Raw genomic sequence first — 21,230 nt, 5'->3', positions numbered from 1 at the left:
GGTTGGATGCTCTTCAGGAGTGATCAAGGTTAGGTTAACCCCCAAAAGGCTTTGGTAGCTGCAGAATGGAATCAGCATATCAAGTTTTAAGGCACCAGGAGCCACCATAGAAAGACACAGCAGGGCTGTTGATACATATTGATGATGACGATGACAACAGTGAAGATGGCAACAGTGATCATTCACTGAGGTGACTGAGTACACTGCATGCCTGGTAAATAGCACAAGGCACTTCATTCTTACCATCTCATTTGATCCTCACAAGAAATCCATCAGGCGGGTGCTAGGGTGATTTCCACTTTGCAGATGAGAAGGTTGAGGCACAAAGGGGTTGATAATTTGCGAACATCATACTGCTAGTAAGTGGCAGCGCTGATACTCAAAGCCACATGTATCTGACTCCAAAAGGAATAATCTGCTAATATTATACATGGATTTTTTTAAAGAAATGAACATTAAAATTTGCATCATTAATATCTGTCTTCCTAGAAGACTTGTATAAGCATATATGAACTATATTTAACATTTATTGGTGAAAAATTATTTACCATGTGGGATTGCTTGATTTGTTGTTTTGTACAGTTTTGGTCTCTGGAGCTTCAGAGAAAGAAAATATTAATATAATGCAAAAACTGTCAGCTGACAGCTGGTACTGTGTGTTTTCTGTCATATGCTTTTTAGTCCAGTAAAAGTTAGCCAGAGAATGGATGGGTGGGGAAAATATGTTCCAGGTAGAGGGAATAGCGTGTGTAAAATCCAGGTATAAGAGAAAACATTGTGGATTCTGGGAAAGGCAGGTCAATAAGATAGTTGGAAAACAGGCCAGTGCAGGTATGGGATGGAGTGAGAGATAAACCTGAGGAAAGAGGCCAGGGCCAGACCAGAAAAAGCCTTCTCTGCAATGTTAAAGACTTTGCAGTTCATCCAAAACCAATGAAAACCATGAAGCTGAAGACAGACATGATCCAATTTGCATTTTAGAATGAGAATGCTGGGTGGAACGCACCACTTCTCTTGCTGCAGACCTAGGACCATATATTTCCCCATTCAAATGGCAAGAGCAGTTGAATATTTTTATGTCCTAGTTCAGTACTCTGGAAGGCTCCTTGAAAGCATATGGCATTTTCTTCTTCGGTGTCGAGGAGTCCAGCCAACCATAGCTGTTGCTGCAGCCTGGCCCTAACCTGAGAAGAGTGTGTGCTTTCCCCACTTTCAGTCCAGAGGTATGCTTCCTGCATTAATTTTTCTCTATGAGATACTAAAAAGACAGGTGCTGAGTTTGGGGGCTTTCTGCTCACTGTTAGCCCTTATGCTGTGTTCTGCTGAATGCTCAGCTGAAGCTACCTGGAAGTGGGCAGTGCTATGAGTTCCTGAGCGACCATTTACCTTAGCTGTAAGTCATTCTGCACACCAGGAAGGAGAAGGTTGATAAAGAGTAGTATTTCTTTACTTAATAGCAAAATAGAAATGTTGTTTGTATCCTACTAGCACTAAATCCCTAAATGTTGTCTTCGCCCATTGCAATGGCAGGCTAGACAGTGACAGGTGAATAGAAATTTAAAAAAATCTGCTGACCTCTCTCCTTGACATTGCTCTTCCCTGAAGTCAAAGACACCAGCGTCTCTATGCTCAGTCCTCTCTAGAAACTGCAGTTCAGTGTGGAGAGGCAGAAAGAGAGGAGTGTAGTCCTGGACTTGTTTTAACCTTGGGAGTTCTTGTTGCTTTTTCTGATTCAATTGTCCAATTCATTCAGTCCACTAAACACATATTTCATGGGACTCAGTTGCTAGGGTCAACCAATCGGGATAGAAGATCACAGGTAATGACTGTGCCAGGAAGCAGAGACAAGAAATTCCTTCCTTGCTGCTTCATAGGTGACAGGTCTTCAGAAGGTGAAGGACTGCTGTTTGCAGGGTGGACTTCAGTGACCTGCATGGAGCTTGGGAAACTTCACAGTTCCACTTCGAACTCCCCTGTAAGAAGTCAGAGCAAACATTGGAGGTCAATGACTAAATCATGGCTTAAACTCTTTCCATGGGAGTCAAATTCCACTCCCAGCTGTTTAACCAGGACATCTGGAACCTGGATGTGAGCATTTTGACCTCCATTTTTGAAAGGCAGTCTATCATTTGATTAGCTACTACCACCTTTTGGCCAAAGAGAGAAAGAGAAGAAATAAAGATGGCCGAATGTGTTGTGTCGCCTTTGACTTAGTTCAATGGTTCAGCAGCCAAAATGGCATATTTGGAAGTTGGTCACTAAAATATTGATTATAATAACAAACTATAGATCCAAGCTTCAGTTTTCTTACAAGCACAGTGGAGAAATAATTTAAAATGTGGAGGCACCATGAATATCACGTGGATATTTTCATTAACTCTGTAAAAATCAGTAATCTATGCCGGAAGAACATGATGAGACAGACACTTTGTTCTTGGCATTTTAGCCTTTTTTTTGTTTGTTTTTAACAGTGTTTCACTCTGTGGAGTGCAGTGGTGCAATCATAACTCACTGCTGCCTCAACCTCTCAGGCTCAAGTGATCCTCCCACCTCAGCCTCCCAAGTAGCTGGGACTACAGGCACTCACCACCACACCTGGCTAATTTCTGTATTTTTTTTTATGAGACAGTGTCTTAGCAGGCTGCCCAGACTGGTCCTGGGCTCAAGCAATCCTCCTGCCTCAGCTTCCCAAAGTGCTGGGATTACAGGAGTGAGCCACTATGCCTGGTCCTTGCCTTTTTTTTTTTTTTTCATTTTCTCTTTTTAGTTTGATAATTGTATTATTACCAAAATTTATTAGTACATTTGGAGATTATGGATAAATATGAAACCTTATGTCAGGCTCTGCAGAGAGGACCTCCACTCAGTTTACTTTCTGTAATGGGGATTTATTGCAAGATTGGTACATGCTGAGGGGGAGAAAGGGATGCTATCTCTCTGGATCCTAGTAGCCCCAGGACTGTGAGGCATAGCAACCTTCATAGAGAACTGGACTTTAGAGATCAATCTTGTCTTGGTTTGCTTAATATTCATATTTCCCGAAAGAGAGGAAATTGGGCTTATTGGCCACCATTCTACACGGACAACCTTGGTGGGGCAAAATTTAGGATAGCATATCCCAGAAATAGCCTTCTTTGTATCTGGTTCTGTGAATTCTCAGCCATTCCATAAAGCAATCAGCTGTGTGGTTAGAGAGAGCAGGGTTGGTTTATCCACACGACATGGCAGGAACTACATCATGATTGATATGGTTTGGCTGTGTCCCCACCCAAATCTCATCTTGAATTCCCACGTGTTGTGGGAGGGACTGAGTGGGAGGTAATTGAATCATGGGGGCAGGTCTTTCCCATGCTGTTCTCATGATAGTGACTAAGTCTCACAAGATCTGATGGTTAATATAAGGGGAGTTTTCCTGCACAAGCTCTCTCTCTTTGCCTGCTGTCATCCATGTAAGATGTGATTTGGTCCTCCCTGCCTTCTGCCATGATTGTGAAGCTTCCCCAGCCACGTGAAACTATAAGTCCAATTAAAGCTCTTTCTTTTGTAAATTGCTCGGTCTCGGGTATGTCTTTATCAGCAGCGTGGAAAGAGACTAATACAATGATATATAGGAATAAACCATACTAGTCATTTTCCTTATATTGTGTTTGGACAAGTTGGGCATCTGATGATTTTGAGGTTCTTCCTGTAGCCCCTTCCTCATACTACTTTGATCTTGTCCAAAGTCTTGGAGCATAATTTTATTGTTATGACATTTACAAATGCACTTTTTTTCCTAATGATAAAATTTTGTCTTTATGGGTGCATCTCAAAAATCTCTCTTTGCATAATGTGTGTGTGGACCTGCCTACAGACATATTGGGTGGAAGCCTTAGGAGCCTCAAGCAAGTCTGAAGGTTGGCCCTGAGAACCACTGTTCTCATTATCAGAAAGGATTTTATCTAGAGACCTCTAGGAATACATTCACCAAAATACGACTGTGGTCCTGCGGTTGTATGAGCTCTGGCTCTTCTTGTGAATTATATTTCACCAGAGTCAGGTGTTTTCTGTAAACATCGTTAAACCACGAGACCAATTGCATTGAACATTTTTTGTACCACACTGTTTTATTTCTAGCTTGTCTTTTCCTTGCAGAGCTGGGGCTGGGGTGAGGTGTGCGGTGTACCTAGCACTCAAAATGTAATGATTCTGAGTCATACAGGGGCACAGTCAGCACCTGAGAGTGAGCTACGCCTTAACATTTTGCCTTCTAGGTGCTTCACTTGCCTTGCCCAAGCACTAGTCCTAGATTAAATAATATGTTTCCATTAGTTTTTCAAAATTATAATATTAACAATAACTAGCACTTTATTGAGCTCTCCCTTAAGTACCAGTAAATGTGACTTACATGTATTTGCTTATTTTTCCTTACATGAAACCCTGTGAAGTAGATACAATGGGTATCATCCCTGTTTCATAGACAAGAAAACTAAAACACTGGAATGTTGAATCAGTATTTCAAGACTCATCTAGGAAGTGCCAGATCCAGGACTGGGACCTGGGCCATCTGATTTTCAGCACTTGATCTCAAACTTTCCACTACATACCTCTTCAAGGACATTTTTGTCCGTGTGACAAGTAGAAAAATTCCACAGCTGGTTTGCTGACCAGCCAAGTCAGAGCTTCCCTGACACCAGTGTGATCATAACACTTGGGATTTGAAACTGTGGTCAAGAATTTTCAGACTAGCTCTCCAATAAGAGAAACTTCAAATATCAAACCCCAGGGCAGCTCATTTTCATCGGGGTCTTTTAAATGACTGATTCTTGGACCCATCCATTGATACATTCATTTAACAAATATTTACCGGGCCCCTCCTATGTACTAGATATTGTTCTAAATGCTGAGAACACAGCTGTGATTAAATTAATGCCCCTATCTGCATAGAGGTTACATTCCAGTCGTGGGGACACATCGTAAGGAAACAAACAAACATACAGTTTGATGTCACAAAGAAAATAAAGCAGATCTCGAGGGAAAGTGAGTGTTGGGTGGCCAGGAAAGGCTTCTCTGAGGAAGCGGCATTTGAGCAGGGTCTTGAGTGACACGAGCAGAGAGAGAGAATGCGAGCCTCACATAGCAGTACTGTAGCTACTTTATAAATAAATTTTTCCTATTGTGTATTTGAGTTGACATTTTTAAAAAGTACAAGATCAACACTGACAACAATGTAGTCACGAGAATGTCACTCACCATGGCTTCAAGAGCTATTTTCACCTCCTTGCTGTGGCAAGAAGGAGTAGGTGGGGTAGATGGCCCATGAAACAATTTACTTCACGGACAAAATCTTCTGACTGGGGATTTGAAGTCTGCTGAGTGATGCTCTGTTTGTTCTTCTGAATTAAATTAGAATTGGGCAGTCTCCATTTTGCGGTTTTCTTCTTCAGCCTCTGGTGGACCAGAGCATCAGCCAGTTTTCATTTGTGTTGATTTTCTTGGAGGAAGAAGTTCTGGCAGAGGCTGCCCCAGGTGTGCGAAAGACCATCCTTCCTGGGCCATGGCTGCAGCCTCTGTTTCCATTAGCCTTTCTGTAGGGCAGTGTTCTCAGGTGTCCGATTCCAAATGTCGCATGACCCAATAGTGAGCACGCAGTGGATTTGTCAGTCCTATGTAAGGCTGGGTCAGGACGAAAGCTGCCATGACAATGTCACGTGTCATTTACTGTGCAGGTGAGTGTCTTAGGTGAGGCTGGACTTTTCCTCTGAGAAGATCTGAAATGCAGTGAGCACTTTTGCTTGAAGACAGGGACTGATTTGGGTAGCATCCTTCGGCCTCTTCTAGTCTGGGAGTCAGAGAAAGTTTGCATCAAAATGTCATCAGGGTAAGTGCGAGTGTGAGTAAAGGTAGATGTTTCCAGGGCATCTTTGGCCAGAGGTAACATTTTAACATTTCAGGGCCAAATTTTTAGTTTTGGCAAAAACACGTTTTGCAACTCAAAACTTCTCTTCCTGCTTTACCCTGATTAGTTGCTAGCTGGAAACACTCGGCATCTCAACTGTGTCCTCCCCTCCCTATTACCACCCCCTCTCCCCAGCTGCTAACTTGGGAACTCAGGGCTGTGCCCAGTGTAGATGTTTGTAACAGTTGTAGGGAGGTAGATGGGAAGAAAGGAGGGAAAGAAGACTTTACTTTATTTGAGTACTGAGAGCTCTGTTTCTGGGGTGGCACTGCCTGACCTGGGGTGGAGTTACACCGTGTATCCCAGATCCACTAAGTCTGTGGCTTTATATAGCCTAAGAGGTTTGAATAACCCCAAAGCTTCTATCATACAAGAATTTCATAGAGATTCAGATACCAGCAAAGCCATTGGAAGCTGTGATGGTTAAGTTGATGTGTCCATTTGGACAGGCTGCACTATCCAGTCATTTAATCAAACAATAATCTAAGTGTTGCTAAGGAGGTATTTTGTGGATGTTAACATTTACAACCTGTTGACTTTAAGTAAAGAGGATTACCGTGGATAATGTGGGTGGTCCTCATCCAATCAATTGGAAGGCCTTGGGACCAAAAACTAGGAGAAGGAATTCTGCCTTAAGACTGCAGCCTCAACTCATATGGGAATTTCCAGCCTGCCAGCCTGCCCTGTGATTTTTAGACTTTCTAGCCCTGACAACTGCATGAGCTAATTCCTGAAAGTAAATAAGCTAATAAATATTTGTATTTTATAAGTTATTGTATTATTTTATATAAACTATATTATATCACACAATTATGTTACCTTTATATAATATAATAATTATATGCTATTTCTAATAAAATTTATATTACATTATATATTGTATTCTATATTATGTTATATGTCCAGTTATAAATTATAAATACATGTAAATTTATGTATAATACTTAAATTATAATAATTTATAATTTGATATGTATCATAATAAATACATGTATTTATAATAATTTATAATTTGCTATATAACATAATGTGTATATTCCATAGTGTTATATATTCCATATTATGTTATATAGCAAATTATAAATTATTGTTTTTTCTTAATGATATGAATTATGTATATATAATATATATATGATATATATAAAATCTGCTCTTGGTTGTCTTTCTCTGGAGAACTCTGACTGATTCAGAAGTTTCTAGCTTAAGCGTGTATACAGTATAGACAAATTTTAGCAGGACCCTTTCTTCAGCTCTTCTGTTAGAGGAATCCAGACTTGAATTCTTAATGAAAACCAAAAAGAGGACAAAGGCAGGAGCTTCTGGCTAGGTGGGGACCTGTGTGGGGATGGATTTCCTAATCCTAACCTGAAAAGGGAATTTCAGGGTAGAATGGACGACGTCCCAAACCCCAGACCAGTGTTTAGTCCCTGAAAGGCTCTGTGGACAGGTAAACAGCTTGGGTGGAGTGCACAGTTTTGTCTATTCCGTTGCAGAGCTTTCCTGGGCCTTTTCCCCAAGCTGGGTTGTGGTGGTTTAAAATTAGTTCTTATTTGGCCTGCGAGGGAAGAGGGAATTGGCGGAGTCTGGGCTGGACTCAGCCTTTTGCTGTAGAGGTTCTGAGGGCTGTGTCTGTGACCTGTGCATGTTGAAAGTGGAGAGACTTGGGCTCCAGACCTCCATGTGACCTAACCTCTGTCCTTGTCATCAGAGCTGTCCAGAAACCTAAATGGAACTGAAGGCCACCACCTTGGTCTGATCTGGGAGACACCTCTCCTGTCCCCAGTAGAGCTCTCTACCTACCTCCCTCTCTGAGATGCCTGCGATCTGCAGGAGGAATTACTCCTTTTGGGCATGACCTGTAAGCATTGCTCCATTGCAAGTCTTGTTCCCAAACCGTTACTGCCCATGAGCACAGTGACATTTAATTTCATCTTTAGGATTCACTTCCATTACTTCAAGCAGGGTCATCTTGGAACAGGACACAGGATAGGTAAGCTTTGGGGGGGAGGGGAGGAGGAAGGTTGCGATGCTAGTTGCCCATTTAGGAGAGAAGCCCTAGCTCACTGGGAGGCAAGATGAAAACATTGCGGGCTGGAGAGCGGAGGATGCTGATTGAGAGAGTTCTGTAAGGGGTTAAAAGAGCAGAAAAACAGACATTCATTTTCTTTACAAGTGTGTTTTCAGCTGGCATGAAACCTCCTTTGACTCTGGAGTTGTTTTCTCTGACTATCTTTGCTTTCCCCTTTTCGGACATTGATTCCAATGTCAGCGTAAAGCTAAACGTGGCTGACTACACATTTGGCCTGGTCCTTGTGAAAATACCTAAGCTATTACTGAATTCAGGGCTATTGCTGATTGGTTTCCTAAGTGGACTTGAAATGTATAGCTTTATTCAAATAATCGTATCAACAAGCCATATTGCAAACAGGTCAGCATGGGTAGTTGATGACTAATACCACACACACACACACACACACACACACACACGTGCACACACACCACTTCATTGTGAGCTTCATTCCAATCTCAGCAATGTTTGATTTATTTGATTTCTTTTGTCTGATAAAAACAGAAGTGATGAAAGATGATCAGCTTTAGTTATTAATACTTATTGATATATATTTAGATCTTTGATTGGCAGTTCAGTCTTACAACCACTAAAACAGAGAGACCCTTGGAGGAAAGATTAGCTTTGTAAGAATGTTAGGATTTTAATAGCCTAGATAAAGTTTTTTAAAAGTGGGAAACCAGAAAATTTGCTTTGAATTTAATTTATGAAAAGGACTTCCAGACCTCTGTCATGTAGACAGTAGATTTCTGTTCCAATTGCAGACAACTGTGTAATCTGTTATTCAGTTAAGAATGTTTGTACAGTTTGTGTTCAAACAGACATATTTAAGCAATGAAGAAAGTATTGTAACTAGGCAACTATTGATTATCTACCCGGTGTCCAGTCCCTGCTATTCCCTTCCTAGCAGAACCTTGATTGGGTCGAGGTTTAAACAGCAATGTGTCAAGGCAGGTGGACCAGGAGGATCCTAAGGGAGGGAACTTGATTGACCTGAGCCAATCATAACACTCTTGAACATCCCTTGGCCAGCGATTGGCTTAGAGGTGGGCATCCTAGACTTGGCATACGAGAAAGACAGTAGGAATTTGCTGGGCGCTCTTGGAAAATATTGCATAAAACAGTTCATCAAAATTGGCCTTTCCTTTTTGCCTTGACTAGCTATGTAAGAAGTAATGCCTAATGCTGAGACAGACAAATTGCAACCATCAGGGAAAGCCAGGAGACTCTGAGAGAGACCAATTATTGAGCTGCTGAATTAACCCTTCCTGAAGCCACCTGCTTCCTCACTTACTGGTGTGTCCTTACTCTGTAAACTCCTTTTAACTGGGTGTTTTGTGTCTTGCAGCCAAAAACAATCCATTGATACACTTGGTGACATTGATTGAGAAAAAAACAAATATGGGTAAGATTTAGTCTTCAGATTTTTTTTGTCTTTAGTAAGGCATAATGTAATTAACCAAAAAAGAAGTGATTATACTTTTGGTAACTCTTGTAGCCATTGTCAAGAAATAAAGTGATTTGGAAAACGTGCATATATGCATGAACACACACACACACACACACACTCTTCAATCCATTCTTGAGGTTGATATATTAGTTTCCAGGCATTGGTTGTTTCAGTATTTCTATATCTAAAAAGTTGTGGAAGGACCTGAGAGACCCAGATTCAGTTTTTATAGCTGTTTGCAAGTATGCTAAGTTGGCAATGCATAGATGTGTAGAGAAGGAAAGTAAGAGACACAGGGAGCAACGTGAGTGAATAATCTCAAGGGATGAACAGTTCCTTCTGAAGCTGTGTTGGGACTTCTTTAGCCACATCACATCACACGCTTAGAAGTCAAGTTTGCTAGGTGTGTTTTACAGATAGAAAAGTCAAAGTGCAGAGAAGTCAGGACCTGCACATAGAAATTAAGTGATCTGAGTTCCCAGTGCCCCCAAAGGATTTTCATTACTGCACATTACCTCTGTTTTATCTCCTCTTACGAAAATGCAGACATGCTCAACCCTCTGAGGACCTGTTGCCTTTTTGTGAACTTGAGTAGAAAAGAGATCAAGCCACTTGCTGTGGTTGTTAGACTGGAAACTCTGAGTTGGTCACAAGAAAAATGGTTTTCATTTCCCTGAACCCAGCCATCTGAACTGGTCAGGCTCTAATAACCGAGTTTACGGAAGCTCATTTGGAAGAGATGAATTTGCTTTTTGGTATTTTGGAAAGGTCTCAGGGCCTTGCCAACATCAGCTGCTGATGGAGTTCCTGACTGTGTGTGACAGGTCTGAGCCCCCTGCTTCTAGGTTGCTCCAGGTACCCACTCCCTGGTAACCACCTCTGATTTTAAACTTCCCTAACAGTCTGGCCATGGAGGCATGATATCCGTAACATCCCCCAAAGGAGCTAAAGGAGAAATCCACAAGTTACCATGAGCATTTCTAGTCTGCTGATGGCCAAGCGATTCCTCCAGGACATTCCTCAAGGTGTGTATGAAAAATAGTGTCCACCAGGGACTGAGGTGGTTCAGGTACCATTGCTGCTTTGGGGTAGAACATTTCTGTAAAGTGAGAACAAAATAGGGGTAGGAGCTATGTGAACAAACCCCCTGTTGACTAGGAACAAGACATAAAAAGTTTCTGATAGACGCAGATCTAATGGGGAGGACGTGGCGGAATCAACGCCCTCCAATTTTCTACCAATTACATCCCACCTCCCTCTCGGGCACATGGCTGCAGTCGTGCTTAGCCCATGAGGGTGCTGTTCTCCCTTCCTTATGGAAATTGGAGAATGTGGGAAGAGGAGACTTTGCTTTTCTTTTTAATTGTTCTCTTTTTAAAGAAAAACAATTAGTTTCTTTTTTAAGAGCAGTTTTAGGTTCACAGCAAAATCAAGCAAAAGGTACAGAGAGTTATTACACATTTTGTAACTCTTGTAGCCCCCTGCCCCCACACACATGCACAGCCTCCTCCACTATTAACACACCCCATAGAGTGGTACATTCCTTGCAACCAATGGGCCTACATTGACACATCATTATCACCCAGAGCCCATAGTTTCCATTAGGGTTCACTCTGGGTGTTATATATTCTATGGGTTTGCACCAATGTATAATGACACGTATCCACCATTATAATACCATACAGAGTGGTTTCACTGCCCTAAAAATCCCCCTGCTTCACCTATCCATCCCTCCCTCCCCCCAACTTCTGGCAACCACTCATTTATTTATTGTCTCCAATGTTTTGCTTTTTTTCAGGATGTCATATAGTTGGATTCATATAGCATATAGCATTTCAGATTTTCTTTCACTTAATAATAAGCATTAAGTTTAAGAGACTTTTAAATTTTGTTCTGTAAGATAGCCTAACATTTTTCACACCCTTTAATAAGGGTGTGGTCTTACCTGTTTTACATTAGAAGGAAACCATTTGTTTGGAATGAATAGAGTAAATCTTTTGGGAAAATAGAAAACAAAGAGTATTTAAAAATCATGTGAATATTTAGGTCTAAGAGTTGTCCATGAATCCTTAGCTCAGTGTCCATAGGTCCCTACAAACAAGATCTATGAATAGAATTCTTGGAATCCTTAAGTTAGGATAAGAAAACATTACCTTTATTTTTTCTAACCTCTATTTGAAATGTATTTTTTTCCCTTACAAGTGTATGTGACAAGACACAGTAGTATTGGTCATAACTAAGGCTTTATCACCAACAAAAATCATAGATTTTTTATATCACATTGTAGTGTTGTAAAAATCTCAAGATATCATCTATGCTCCTCACTGCTTCAAAATTATGGTAGTTAGTAGACCCACTTTCAGCTCTTGTTATTGGATGCATTAATAAGGAAGCATACATGTTATGTTTCACAATTTTATTTCCTAAATATTTTTAGATCGCAACTGCATTGCCATATAATTTATTTTGTAATTTGGTGTGTTTCAAGTTTTGCATTTACACATGTAATTCTAAAAAGAAGTCCATAGACTTCACCAAATTTCCAAAAGAGTTCACAGTAAACAAATTATTAAAAATCTCTGTTAATTCATAGATACTCATTCCAGAAAACATAACAATGGCTGCAGATCAGGAATATCTTTTTCTAGAAAAAAATATCCTCAGTTACTAGATATTCTGGGTAGTTTCTGTATGTGGAGTTTCTGGGGTAAATTCTTTGAGTTCAATATGTTGACTCTATGCTATGTCATCTCAGATATCTGACCTTATTCTGTTTTTCTTATCCAGGTCATTGTATGTTTCATAACTGGATTTTGTATTTGGTATTTGCCTCCCAAATTTTAAGAGCAAAACTTGTCATCTATCGCCTTATTTTAATTCTCACTATGTAAACTTATAAGAAATAACTCACAACGTGGTGTCTCATAACTCACTTCTGAAATATCCCATGAAAAATTGCCAAGTTATTCACTGTTGTTTATTTTGGTCCCAGTACACTGTCCATGCCCTGGTTGAATATCTCGCCAAATTTCCTCCAATTTATTGCAAAACCAATTGGCAGAACAATGAGGAAACCTGTCTGGGGCCAATTTCAGCAACTGATGGTGCCGCCTTCTCCCCCCACCTCCACTTTCCACTAATCCATCAAGTTTCTTCTAGATCTAGCCATTCTTAATGGGAATTTAACACCTTGGCATAGCTCCAAACATGAAAAAAAAAATTCTTCCTATCCTTACTCCACTGTTTCCCTCCCCTCTGCTTCTCATCCTTTTCTCAAAACTGACACCCTCCAACAAGTACTTCTCCCAGCAGAGAGGATGGCCTACCTGGTATTGCAACATTGAGAATGAACCTTATTTTGAAAATAGGTGATCATGCTCTTATCAATACAGGAAATGGGAGATTTAAACCTCTTCCCATCAAGGTGTGAACCTTTCACAAAGCAGCAGCTCTGAAATATTTCCTGTGTGGTTGGCATCGGTGAAAACACTGTATTGCAGAGCCTACTGAGGCCAAAACTAGGGAGTGTCTTTGCAGCCTGTTGTTAGTCAAAGTAGTTATGTATTGCTGATGGTGCTTTTCTAACATAGACCTTAAAGCTCTTTTACATGGACTGTCTTTTTGCTGCATTTTTAAGACAGAGCAAGAAGCTGCGGTTATCTGTTCCCACTATGGTTTCAAGACTAGAAACTCAAGGAGGTTTTAGGCTTGTCCAAATAACTTTGGACAAGTATACTTTGATACTTGTCCAACGTATACTTGATACTAGTATTTCACTAGTGTCAAAACCATAGTGAAATATGTGAATTAAACTCTGCTGCCATTCTGTTTATTATTATTATTATTATTTTTTATTATACTTTAAGTTCTAGGGTACATGGGCACAACATGCAGGTTTGTCACGTATGTATACATGTGCCATGTTGGTGTGCTGCACCCATTAACTTGTCATTTACATTAGGTATATCTCCCAATGCTATCCCTCCCCCCTTCCCCCCACCCCATGACAGGTCCCAGTGTGTGATGTTCCCCATCCTGTGTCCAAGTGATCTCACTGTTCAATTCCCACCTATGAGTGAGAACATGCGGTGTTTGGTTTTCTGTCCTTGTGATAGTTTGCTCAGAATGATGGTTTCCAACTTCATCCGTGTCCCTACAAAGGACATGAACTCATCCTTTTTTATGGCTGCATAGTATTCCATGGTGTATATGTGCCACATTTTCTTAATCCAGTCTGTCACTGATGGACATTTGGGTTGGTTCCAAGTCTTTGCTATTGTGAATAGTGCTGCAATAAACATACGTGTGCACGTGTCTTTATAGCAGCATGATTTATAATCCTTTGGGTATATACCCAGTAATGGGATGGCTGGGTCAAATGGTATTTCTAGTTCTAGATCCTTGAGGAATCGCCACACTGTCTTCCACAATGATTCAACTAGTTTACAGTCCCACCAACAGTGTAAAAGTGTTCCTACTTCTCCAAATCCTCTCCAGCACCTGTTGTTTCCTAAGCATTACGTTGAGTTAATTTTCAGATTTCTCCTGCAGGTAACAACCAGAAAGAATTTTGGGATATTGTGTTAGTTAAGGTGCATGCAGGAATACAGAAAGCACATTAGGTGTTTCAACAGAGGGGATTTAATTTAGGAAGTTGGTTATATATATTTCAGCCTTTTTGGAAGGCTGAAGTAACGAAATGGGAACAATGAGAAAACACAGAGATGGTAACTGCAGAAGGAAGCTACCCCCACCAGGGCTGGGGAATAAGGGAAAAGATTAGGTCTATTGTAACCTAAAGGATCAGAGGAAGGGCCTTGAGGAGTTGAAGTCCAATCTCTGAGGGGAAGGCCCTGTATGGCTGCTGATGGCATGTCAGGAGATTAAAGGAGGGATCTTATAGAGCTGGAATTCAAACATCTGAGGAAGGAGCAATACTGACTTCCTAGAGTTTGCACCTCTGAGAAAGCACTTTGAGGCTGACTCTAGGAGATAGGGACTGTATCCAACTACTGCTGTAAGGATGAAGTATTGCTGCTAGGTAGCACTGGTGGGAGCAGCAAGTAAAAAAGTGGGGAGATGCATTCTGCCGTCTCCTGATTCCAGTCTCCCTCTACTGCCCCCTATTGCCGGAATCTATCTATTAGAAACAACTAGCAAAGGAAAAACATGATTTGCAGTCCCTTTTAGTGTCCCAGAGCAGGTGTTGGAGGTTTGGGAGCTGGGAGACAGTAGCTTACTACATCACACAGGTATGTAGGACACTTTTGGATTACCAGAGGATGTACCGGTCATCCATAAGGATGTTTGGTATCATGAAGAGGATGATTTAGTATGAAGTCTACTGGTCATATATGTATGCCTAGAGCTGGCAGGTGAGTCACTGAGACTTGAGATCCTAGGCCTTCTCTCGTTTGCATAGTCCTTTTGCTTGGGGCAGAGAGAGTGGGGTTGGTGTGGGAAGAAGATTGCAGCATGCAGGGTTGTGGGTGGTGATGCCAGTGTCCCTTGTCCAGCCATGCAGGTACTAGAAGCTTCAGAGCAGTTGGGCTGAGGCTACGGTCAGGGATTAGATGGGGAGGCATCTGGCAGAATATCTGAAGGACCACACCAGCATTTTCTTGTATAGAAATCAATGCATTGGTTTAGACAAACATTTGCACCCACTTAAGGCCCCAGTTTCTGGAATTATAAGGAGTAGAAAGAACCTTGATTATGCAAATCTACAGATTAATGTGCTCATCGAATAATTATAGAATGTCTAGTAAATACTACCCATTGTGCTGGGGCCAGGGAACGTGAAGATGAATCAGGTAAAGATGAATCTGCCTTCAGGGGAGCTCAAACATTAACGGAAAATTATAGTCACTTTATTTCTGGCAGAATGGGAACAGAGTTGAGGGAGAGGCAACTTACTAGTGCACATCAGGGACAGCTTCACCCAGGAGCATGAGCTGAGTCCTGTTATCAGGAGGGATGTTCAGTAGATGGCAAGAGTCAGGGGACAAAGGGCCATGGAACGATGAACACAGCCCAGAGGTGTAGCATAGACTGGTGCCCTTGAGAAAGTGGGAGGGACAGCAGGTAGAAGGTCAGGGTCTCCACTGAGGCAGCAGCTTCACCTGCCTTCTCTTTCCGAACATTCTATCAGGCAGCAGCCTGACCGGTTTGAATTTCACCTTCTGCTCACCTCGGATGAGAGCAACAATCATCACGATCCCAGGGAACAGCCAAAGGAAGAGAAAAGGCAGAAGATTTGGACAAGACTCCATGAAGACTAACAGCTCTTGGAAAACTGAGAGAAGGCAGCTGCATGAACAGTTTCGATGCACTCATGAAGGCAGGGCCCAGTGCCTGTGGTACCTGCCTTTTTCTGGAACCAATCCATATTTCCTTGTGGCTTTCTGAGGTACAGAGAGGGTACATTGGGAACTTTGCTTGGGGTCGTTTTCACATCTTAGAGAGAGGGAGGGACCCTCAGCATCTGCGTTAGCGGAGGGTGATCCTCATGTCCCTCTGAATGAGCTGGACTTGAGGGAACGAGTCCCTTCCAGGAAGCTGTCCCATGACTGAAGCCTCAGCAGCAGCCTCTGTCAGTCCCCTCCCCCACAGAACCTTTGGCTTCCATCTGACCAGCCTTGACACCCAGTGTCCAAACACCGATAAAATTGATTCCACTAAGCGTGGGAAAGTCCTGGAGCATCGATTGTTTCCTCCTCTGCACCCCCGATACCCTGGCATTAGCGCTCTCCCAGAATGTACCTTGCTTGTTTGATTGGAGGAGGTCAAAGCCCTGATGAAGAATGAGTGGAATTCCACAGGATTGGGGCAGTCTTGATAAATGACAGCAGGGGATGGTGTGGGGAGGGGAAAGGATCGGAGGAAGTGGGGATAACTGAATGGCTTAAAAAATAATCCACCTTTGCCTCCCCTGGTTCTACCAGTCTGTCTAGTGCTTTCAGAATGAAAATTTTAAAAAGCTTGCCATTCTAAACATTTGGAGTTTCAAAAATGATCAATAGAACATGTTTAGTTTTTCAAGTTAAAAATATTAAAAGAAAAAAAAATGTTTGAGGGCTTTACTGCTTTCCCGCAAAGAGCTAGAGCCACCCAAGCAGGATTGACTGTCATTGGTTTGAGGTTTCTGCTTGCTTTGAGGCTATTTTTTCCTTGGTGCTATGAACTAGATCAGTCCATTTTTAGCTGATAACCCTTTCCAATTTCGCTATGAAATGAGAGGCTGGTTGGGTGGTCTTTTATGTTCCTTCCAGCTTTGACTTTTATGGTCTTTGATTCCAAGGTACCTCATCGGCTCTGAAGACAAGAGATAGGTAGGTTCTAACTCCAGACAAGCCACTGCAAGATGGTACCAGGATGGGACAGAGAGTCTTTGTACTATCTTTTATATGTTCTCAAACCCAGCCAGGGATCAGAGTGACAGTATACCATGGGGAATCATAGAGATGTTTATGGTGATGCTGCTATGAGTCAACTGAGATGTCCCCTATGGAGATGATAATTCCCTGTACTATAGGCAGTTAGACAAAGATGTAGATGCCTCCATTACAAATGCTACCCAGATCTAATTAGGACCACACATGCAGAGAACCCAACGGCTTTTGGACATATAGGCCAATGGTCTTCTTGGGAAGGTCTCTTCTAGTCATGGGAATTGTCTTTTTATTGTTTAAGCTTTTGCATAGACCTGGAAGAGACATCCATTGCTGTTACCCCTGAGTTTATAATCATGCTGCAAGTCCAGTGGGGAACTTTGGCACAAAGCGTTGAATGAGATGAGACTGCACTTATGTAGCCTGTATTTCTTGAGAATAAAGATTTCTGTTCATTTGGTGCAGTGGTTCTCATCTGGGGAAAACCCAGGGAGTAGAGGCCGGGAATGCCACTAAAATCCCTACACTGTGCAGGAAAGCTGTCAGCCCTTTGCCCCACAACAAGGGATTAACTCGTTCCAAAAGTCAGTAGTGCTGTGTTTGAGAAACACTGTTAAGCACCTGGAAGTTCCAGAGAGCTCAGATGGTGGTGGTCATTGTGCTAAGTTTCAAATTCAGTATTTAGATTTGGTTTTTAGCTTATAGGCCACAAAATGGCTGACTATGGGGTAAAAAGGAAGTACCTCCTTTATCAAGATTGGCTTCAAAGGATGTCTGTCTCCCCTTCTGGTGGGTCCTGTGTCCATTCACAGTGTGAGAAATGGAAAGGAAGTCACTAAGAGACTTGCAATGGATGTAAAACTGGATGCAGAAACTCTGGATCTGAAGGGAATGTTCATGACTATTTCATCCCTCCTGCCTTGGAGCACCAAACGCAGGAGCCACCCAAGGTGAGACTGAGGATTACACAGTTTTCAACATTGCTTCTCATGGACTACTTCTCCTTCCAGCATTTATAGATTTTTTTGGTGCCTTCTTTTCTTCTGGAGACTTTCCCCTTTTTTCTGAGCAGTGTTCTGGCTATTTCAGATCTCTGCATCTATGGAGGAACACATGCTAATTTGTTGTTGCATGGCCAGACGTCAGCAACTCATTGCATTGTGTTACCACTAGCAACTCTATTAGCATTTTTTTTTTTTTTTTTTGAGATGGAGTCTCACTCAGTCGCCCAGGCTGGAGTGCAGTGGCGCGATCTTGGCTCACTGCAAGCTCCACCTCTCGGGGTCACGCCATTCTCCTGCCTCAGCCTCCCAAGTAGCTGGGACTACAGCCGCCCACCACCATGCCCGGCTAATTTTTTGTATTTTTAGTAGAGACGGGGTTTCACTGTGTTAGCCAGGATGGTCTCGATCTCCTGACCTCGTGATCTGCCCACCTCGGCCTCCCAAAGTGCTGGGATTACAGGCGTGAGCCACTGTGCCCAGCCTCTATTAGCCTTTTTAAATGGGGTTCTTGAAAGAAAAATAGTGCCTAGCTCAATTTTTCAGTGGTGAAACTCTAGGTATCGTAATACTTTATGGAAGAAAACACTTTTGGTTGCAGGTCTTTTACTGCTTTTCAAATGGTTGTGTGTAGGCAATCATTTACTCTTAGTATCTACCTTATCCATGGTAATATTCCAAGCAAGATATTGTATAATCTTCCTTGGAAACACACTTGAATATTTAACAAGATAGACTCCTCTAGATAACACAACCCTATTTGCCTAAATCTAAACTCTTGAATATAATGAAAAGTCTCCCATCTGGACTATCTGGGAATAGTCATGTTTATAGCTGCTAAACTGCAAATCAGTTATGTCTCCTGGCATTAAATATGATTTGCCTTCCTGTTTGTCTCATTAGCACTTTTCGGCCCTCTCTAACTTGAGTCCCAGGCCATTGATGAGGGCACAGGTGGGCTGTAGAGTTTGGCAGAGGGAAGGAAGCCACTCCCTGCCTGCCACGCTCAGTGATGGACCACTGGGTCCTGCCCAGTCTATTTTCATCTTCCAACACCTTTTATGACCTTGCTTTAGAGTAAGAAAACTGCCCTTCAAAGGCCTCGCTCTGTCAATTTCCCCCACCATATGTTCTTATTGAAATGTTTATGACACTCTTTATCTTAGGCTTATTATCTTGGGATTGGCATTGATTAATAAAACATGTTACAAACTACAACTTACTATTTAGATTTTTAAAAAGTGGGAATAACAATAACACATGTATGATTTTAACCACTTTCTAAGCAAATGTTTCTAGTTGCAAAGTAGTCTCAATAGCAATGGAGGACATTATCAGGGCGTGTTATTTTCAGACTAGAAACACATTGAATATATATTTGTTTGGGTCACACGCCTCGTGATGTTGCTTTTTTTATGAGACTAGATAAAGTATATTGCAAAGCTGATAGCAGCAGAGCATTTATTGACATATTTTAGGTGTTTTCCAATTGACTGTAGTTTGTCATTGTTTGACAAATATAGCCCGGTCAATTCCTTTGATGATGGTGTTTTAGCAAAGTACTGTATGTTCAGATATTAGCATTAACAGCACATGGTAAATAAGCTATTTCTATTAAAGATTTTCATTGTCTTATTATAAAAGTAATTACATTAATTGTAAAAATTTCGGAAAGCATAGAAAAGAGTAAGAAAGAAAATAAATGTAATTCATGATCCCACCACCCATTTATCACACTAATTTTTTAATAAACATGTAGATACATTAAGATACAGCTATATTGCCTACATACATACATATAAACAAGTAAAATATATAATTATTTTGGTAATTCTATTGCATAACCAATTTTGTGTACTTCTACTACCATTATACTATAAACATTGCCTATCAGGACAGAATTCTTTATAAACAGTTTTAAAGGCTCTGTGGTAAAACATTATGAGGGTGCAGCATAATGCTTACTCTCTTAGCAGTATACAAGAAGGCTATTTTCAATTTTTCACTATTACTAACAATGCCATAATAAGCAGCATTGTCTCAATCTCATAGGTTTTGTGAGAGGGAAACGAAATGGTTCATGTGAAGTTCCTGATGTAATAGTGATAGATGTTCAAAATGCCTTCGTATCCAACTTTCTTCCTCTCTCTCCACCTACGTTTTTCTCCTTTTCTACCTTTAATGCATTTTTTTTTCCTTAAAAATAAGACCCTAGAATTATAGCTACTTGGTTAACGTATATACACTTTTTTGTTGTTTGTAGTAATTTTTACTTCCTCATCAAATGCAGTTACATGGATCTAATTCTTGATTGGCTTGAGATGCCTCGTTAACCTCTGTCCCAGTCTCAGTCCCATGTTAAAATATAGAAGGGTGGGAATGAAGGTGTGCTCTAAAGTCAGTTATCCCAGGTAGGAGGGTCTGTGAGTACATGTCCAATGTCAAGTCCTTGCTGTCTTCCAGTCTTATCCAGCTGAAACCATCAGCCCATTTGGTTCCTGGGCGTACCCGGCTAGAATAGTGATGCTTTAAGAGTTCTGTCTGCACTAGGGGTCTAGAATTTGATTTGTTGTGGAAGGTAAGATCCAAACACCTTCCTGTCCACAAAACACATTTAATTCTGCCGTATTTATTCAGTTCATAAGATTGATCCTTTCTCCCATTTCTGATTTATGTATACTTTACCTCCTTCTTGCAGTTGTAACCGTGTCCTAAACACTAATCTATCTGGCTGGGCTTCAAGCTTCTGTCTGATCCTTGCCGACCCCTTACCCCTGGGGAAATGCAGTCTATTTCCAACTGGACGGGCCACGTGGAGGCACATTGCTCTCACTCTGCCAGGTGTACTTAGACATTTTTGCTCTCCTCTTTCACCCTCAAGAACTAACTTCCTTGAGCATTTACAGAATTCCAGATCAAGGCTCAATTTCCCATTCCTCTTAGGAGTGTAGGCCGTCTCGCTTCTCAAAGCACTGACCCTGGGGCTGATCAGACAAATCTGTTTTGAGCCCATCCGCCCCAGAATCCTTCCTTCTTCATGGCACTGGCAAATGTCACCAACTTCTCAGCCCGCTCAGGGTCAAGCCAGCTCATGAAAGGACACCCTCTGGTGTGCTTCTGGCTGTTTCGGGACCACAAGGAGAAGCAGCAGCCGGCAAGAAACATGTTGCTAAATAGACCTGGCTTCTATGGGAATCCCAGAGTCAAGCATTCCCACCCCTGTGGGCCACCTTTCACATTTGATTGATTTTTTTTCGATTGGTTGTTTGCCTGACCTGATCAGAGAGTTTGGACAGGAGTTTCTGTTGACACTTTATTTCACTTTGGGTAAAGTTTAAACATGACTTATCACAACCCTGACACATCTGGAAGGCCATATTTT

At 41.6% G+C, this 21,230-nt stretch overlaps 2 long non-coding RNA genes across 4 annotated transcripts in view; both read left to right on the top strand.

The window, feature by feature from the left end:
• LOC102136274 (uncharacterized) overlaps nucleotides 1-21,230 on the top strand; it is a 154,180-nt gene that overhangs the window by 83,729 nt on the left and 49,221 nt on the right. The gene's annotated exons all lie outside the window — the stretch shown is intronic.
• LOC102136812 (uncharacterized) overlaps nucleotides 1-21,230 on the top strand; it is a 41,430-nt gene that overhangs the window by 19,814 nt on the left and 386 nt on the right. Inside the window, exons 2-6 of one of the 2 annotated variants that reach the window (XR_010581979.2) lie at nucleotides 9,355-9,411; nucleotides 10,359-10,481; nucleotides 15,608-15,865; nucleotides 16,757-16,787; nucleotides 17,660-17,797. This is a non-coding gene — a long non-coding RNA (uncharacterized lncRNA). Of the gene's footprint in view, nucleotides 1-9,354; nucleotides 9,412-10,358; nucleotides 10,482-10,529; nucleotides 14,832-15,607; nucleotides 15,866-16,756; nucleotides 16,788-17,659; nucleotides 17,798-21,230 lie in introns of those variants that run through there. The other variant, XR_012426083.1, reaches the window with a different exon arrangement.

Source organism: Macaca fascicularis, chromosome 16 (assembly GCF_037993035.2).
Source record: "Macaca fascicularis isolate 582-1 chromosome 16, T2T-MFA8v1.1".
NCBI classification, from domain to species: Eukaryota; Metazoa; Chordata; class Mammalia; order Primates; family Cercopithecidae; genus Macaca; species Macaca fascicularis.
Note: the sequence above shows the minus strand (reverse complement) of the source record. Positions and strands in the feature narration are given on the sequence as shown.